Here is a 5,756-nt window from a genome sequence, read left to right on the forward strand (position 1 = left end):
TGTGTACTGAGCTCACTTAACTGAGAATTGGTCATTCTTATCTTGTGTCTAAATTAGTTTATCCTCACTTCTCATGGGTATTCTCATGTTCAATATAATTTGAGCAGTGTATGTTTCTCATAAAGATCATCAACAATATCTTATTTCTAATATTATTGATGAGCATCAATTAGTTTTGCTACATAAATATAGTCACATGGGTTATTGTTTGTAGTTGCTGGAAAAGGTGGATGCTTATGATTAGGTAACTTTTTATCTTTCCATTTAAGTATATTTTTTACCATCTCTCAAATACCAACGGTTAGAGCACTGCTCGGTCAAACTTGTAAGTTTTGTTATCTCAAACTTGTTTTCACTGTTAGAAGCACAAAACTATATCTTAAAGAGCTGGGTAGTCGAGTATCAGACATTATGAATACCCTCGAAGATTAAGACTGATGATCAAACGAAGATATTTGGAGAACTTCATCAACAAAAAGGTAAGTGAAGATTGAACCATTCTATTTACTCACAATATTATCATCCTATTTATATGAGACTATGTCATATGATTTCTAAAAAAAAATTGTATTACAAATTTTAGAGCACAACTCGGTCGAACTCACAATTTTTTTTTAGAGCACAACTAAACTTGGCAAACAAGCTTGAGATAGCAACGCTTGCGAGTTCGACCGAGCAGTGCTCTAACAATCTCCCCCTTTGTCAATTTTAATGTCAAAACTATCAATACATATGGATTACAAAACAAATAAACTTTGTAGCTTCTCATCCAGATGCTTGATTTCCTTGGTTCTTCAACATTACTCGAAATCTTCGTCACTTCCAAGTACTCCAGTGATTCTGAACGTGTTCAACTCAGCATCATATTTGTTGAAGATCCGTAGCCATAACAATAAGAAAACAATTATTCTCAATCATTGTTATACGGTGTCATAGTATTATTACACAACATCAAAGTTCAATTGTATCACAACTTTGAAAATAATACTACGGTGATATGTATCTCTCCCCCTTAGTCAATACTTCATCTCACAATGAAAACCACTCCCCCTTACATAATAATCCGTAAACCATATGTATTTGTAGTTTGAACTACACAATAATTCTCCCCCTTTTTGTCAGTATAAATTGGTAAAGGTACGAAAACTAGCGGGATCATAATGAAATTCTCAGAAAGATACTTCATAATTAAAATAAAACATATCAACTTTGTTTCGATGATTTTCACATAGTCGAAACTTAATGTATTCATCAATAAGTTTATAAAGATACAAGAAAACTCCTACAATATTCCACAGCCGCACTCCCCCTCAAAGATTTGGCAATTAAGCACAAGTTCAATTAAGAACTCTCCCCCATAAAATGTCATTCCCAAAAGAACAACAAGAGCGACCTTATACTTTTTACAAGAAAATAAGGATTTAATTGGACATTAACAGATCACATGAAACATGAATTTGTATCCAGAAAACTCAATTAAATTAACCACAAGAGAACCCATGATTAATTTATCGGAAATGCTCAACATAAGAGAACTTACGGAGCCGTACAGTACTTTCACATAGATATGGACAGGGTAAGATCAATACTGCGGAATATACAAAGATTCATTCTATTTTTCATCAATAAATGACACAATAGACTTAATCTTTGACATCAAAAGTTCATTCTATTCTCCATCAATATTTTCATAATGACATAATAGACTTAACTTTTGACATATATGGGACAATCATAGTTCACGGACATAAACACACATATCCCGTAATAATTTTTGCAATATATAAAACCAATAAAGATTAATACTGCAAAATCATCTTCCAAATAAACTTTACAATTTAAATAAATAAATCTAACAACATTGCAAGATGAAAATCGTTGGCAATAACCATGTGTAATCACAATATAGGCTATTCCAAACCGTAGTCACTACAAAATTAATCACTTTAGCCACGCCTAAGCAGCGTGGCAGTTACTCAAAACTCTGAGGCAAAAACTAATTAGCCACCGCGTACAGGACGTAACAAATAGTCACTTGGCTAATTGTATTAGCCACGATCCCAGCCACGGTTCGTGAGGCAAATACTGCATGAACATTTGCCACGGCTATCTGGCGTCACTGTTCAGCACACATGCGTGCCATAATATGCCATTCTAGCCACACATCATGGCCGTGACAGAAGATCACTTCTCAACTGTTTTTTTTTAATATTCAGTTCGTTATAGTTTTGCAAAGCTTGATTTTTGGCAAGTATCAACATTTTTAACAGTAAAACCATTCACTTAAACAATAAGTATAAATTTTTTTTAAAAGCTCTCATTTATTCATTAAAGAACATCAAATACAAATAAGCTACTGAGCCAAATTATATAGTCGCCAATTCACGATATTGAGACAAAGCAAAAAACATGACTGACATGAGGTTCTAGAAATCGAACAAACAATTTCAAGGGAGAATATATACAAATCGAGATTGAACTGGTTTCTCAATAACTTCAAGAGATTCCTATAAGATATCTTCGTGTTCTGCTTTTAACATTGAATGGAGGATCAGACCCAGCATCATGAAATCTTCATGTTGCATACGAGTGAAAAGCGGATGACAACTACACTTCGCCTTGTTAGCATGCACAGATAACATCAGCAAGAAAGCAAGCCACCTGAAAAGACATCAGATAGTACCATATAGTTCAGTGCTAGAGGCAATGTGAAAGAAGTTCGGGAACTATCTTAGACAATATATGCTGTGATCAAAACTGCATTACAGACGTCTGGACTCGAATCATCATGAGTAACTATCAGAATTATTACTAATTAAATCTGAAAACCACATTTTACTCTTATGCTTGACAATCTGCAGGCAACCAAACCCTTTATCTTTTTACCTTTATCTTCAACAACAAATACGTCATGTGTGCAATGAGATTTCTTGATTTAGCGTTTATCTAGGAGGAAGGTTCAACAACAAATACGTCATCCATGCAGGTATACACAGTAAACGAGATTTCTAATAAGATGCTAATTAAAGATAAATAAATTTCTGTAATATTTATCTTTTTTCATAAATTGCTGCCATATGAAAGTTTGAATACAGAGAAAGTACCTTGGATCTGTTAGACAGATAATGGTAAGAAAGTTTGCATTACAGACGACACATATTCATGAACAAGTTACTCTTCCCATCCTTTGGAGCGTCATTGTTCTCTCTTCTGATAGGTGAGACGCTTTTCCCCCTCCTAAATGATCTTGGTAGTATTTTGATTTTTTAAATTCCTCATTTGTAATTTGCAGATTTGGTAATAACTCACAACTCATCATCTATCAACTCAAACACCTAACTATATATTCATTTTCGAGTTATTTAGCTCTTAGATTTAGTATTTAGTATGTAAAATATTTGTTGGTGTGTTTGCTATTACAGGGAAAGCAAAGATGGGAGAGAGAGTGGTACCTTAATAGCTAGTGAGACAGAAAATATCCAACAGGTATTTGAACAAACAGGGAGCTCATCTAAACAAGTATCATACCAATCAGAAGAGAGACTAATAAAACATTGCATTTAGTACATGTACCGCCTTGTAACCAATTAGCTAGTATAATAAGACTGGAAAAACTGAGCAAAAATCAGATACCATTCAACAGGAACTTTTGTTCTCTAAAATTAGTTTAAACTTACTTGATAAATAGAAACATTTGCCAACAATTCCAAGTGCTCAGCCTTAAAACATCGAAACCAGACAAAACCAAACCCTTTTTATAGAAGGCTAAATATTCTTGAAAGTTGAAACCAGTAATGCCCTACGATAATCCACAATAATAACCTTTATGTACATTTTGAAATTATGATTTTACACAAACTAACATTCAAACCTGAAACGAGAAAAGGTAAAAAAGATTATACCAAATAAGGGACCAAGGAAAAGAAATGAACTTGGTATTTGATTATAACATTTAACCAAGTCCAACCTTATATTCCAACCTCAGATAAAGTTCTTACCCTCGAGCAGCTAGAGCCTTCTTTGGTATCTTTGGTACATGGAAGGAGTTTAAAAGCAAGTTAACAATTCCTGCCACCTGACCAAGAGAAAATTGTGGGTGAAACAAACTGAAAACTTTGGGATAACCTAATAAAAAGTGATTTATATACTTCGAAATTATAGATTCAAGAGTAGTATACTTTTCTAGAACCCAGGAACTCCAAGTTCGTCAATAAAATATGAACAATAATTCACAAAATTCCACTTAAATGAGCCTGCCCAGTTTCCCTGTAAACTTAACTCAGTGGCATACAAATTTAGCTTGGCTTCTATTCAATTTCCAAATTATGTACTTCCAAAATGGACGACTATGTTCAGTATCACCAACATCCTAAGAGCACAAGTGAATATCAATAGACTAAGAACACAAGTGAAGATTATTTTACCTGCATTGAGGTGACACCTACCCGTCTCTATAAACTGAACACCCGTCTCTCAAAATTGCAATTAAGAATTGTTACCCTTAAAATCCCGAAGACAATTTGCTGTACATGGTGCCAAATAAACATTGGATTTACAAGAAACTCAATATGAAGGATAATTATACCAGGAAATCAAAGGAACATGTAGCGAAATTTCTTTCCAACTTGGCAGAAGTAGCAAAGGAAGAAATCGGTTGATTTCTTGATTACAAATCTGTTCCAACATCAAAGAAATTATGTAAATCGAATGAGATAAAATATAATACAGAAAATTCATGAGCGAGACTAAATTAGGCGAACGATACAAAACCAACTATAATTACTTCGCAACCCTAGGTTCAGAAAATCAAAAAATAGGAATAGATTTTACACAAACTCTTACTTGCAGGATTCCTTCTCTGCATAGAGAAATTTAACCACCGGGTTTGTATAATTTTGATATACACAGTCGAAGAAACGATTGGGTTTGTTTAATTTTGATACACATAGTCGAAGAAAGAAGAGAAAGACTGGAAGAAGAGTGAGCGAGGGAGAACTGGGGAGTTACTTTCTCTTATCAGGTGAGACGTGGGTTGTAATGCTAAAGTTGCGGAAAACGGAATAAAAGTGGACATTAGCTGCGAAAGAACTTCTTATGTCGTAACAAAAGCCCACAGTACCCACGACCCACTATGTCGTGACTGGAAGTCCCTAAGCACGTATATAACTTGTAAAACTATGGTATGTTGGATGTGGCAAATTCTCATCTTGCCGTAACTAGTGGACAGATCTATTGCCACGACTATAAATCAGGCGTGGCAATACGTTATCAATAGCCACAGCTATACAGATCCGTGGCAGTAGGGCCGTGGCTAAAAGTTGATATTTTTGTAGTGAGTTACCCTTCTTAAAACACAAGAATAAATTCTCATAAGAAGTTCCGAGACATTGTAGAGCGTTCTCAGGGCATCTACTGAGGATTCCTTCTCATTATTGAAGAACTCATTGATTACGGGATCATTTAATTCTTTCAGATCTTCAGAAATATCAATAACTCACTAAGTTCTCTTTTCAGTTCACACAAGGTGTTCTTTGTCAGAGATAACATTTGTTCATAGTGATCTATCCTTTCCAAAGAGAACATGATTTGAGATTTTAAATCATTTCTTTTGCTGATGAAATCCTTCACCATAGCCCTAAAGTTATTATCGTTTAGACAAACAGACAAAAAACAGTTAGAGGAATAACCTTTTTCATCATTTGTAGATTTCTCCTTTTTCCTTGAGGGTAGGATTCCTTCACAAAGATACACATTAA

The 5,756-nt window shown here is 34.3% G+C and overlaps 1 long non-coding RNA gene across 6 annotated transcripts; it reads right to left on the reverse strand.

Moving 5' to 3' along the window:
* Window positions 1–2,310: 2,310 nt before the first annotated feature.
* On the reverse strand, window positions 2,311–5,040 carry LOC113343646. 6 transcript variants are annotated; one of them, XR_003357348.1, is made up of 4 exons: window positions 4,843–5,040; window positions 4,446–4,674; window positions 3,999–4,075; window positions 2,311–3,799 (listed from the first exon to the last, which is right to left on the reverse strand). It is a non-coding gene; the product is annotated as an uncharacterized LOC113343646 (long non-coding RNA). The 6 variants fall into 6 exon arrangements; XR_003357345.1 differs by having other exon boundaries at window positions 4,425–4,674; XR_003357346.1 differs by having other exon boundaries at window positions 2,311–3,871; window positions 4,425–4,674.
* Between the last annotated feature and the right edge of the window lie 716 nt (window positions 5,041–5,756).

The sequence above is a fragment of the Papaver somniferum genome, unplaced genomic scaffold (assembly GCF_003573695.1).
Source record: "Papaver somniferum cultivar HN1 unplaced genomic scaffold, ASM357369v1 unplaced-scaffold_65, whole genome shotgun sequence".
In the NCBI taxonomy this organism is placed as follows: Eukaryota; Viridiplantae; Streptophyta; class Magnoliopsida; order Ranunculales; family Papaveraceae; genus Papaver; species Papaver somniferum.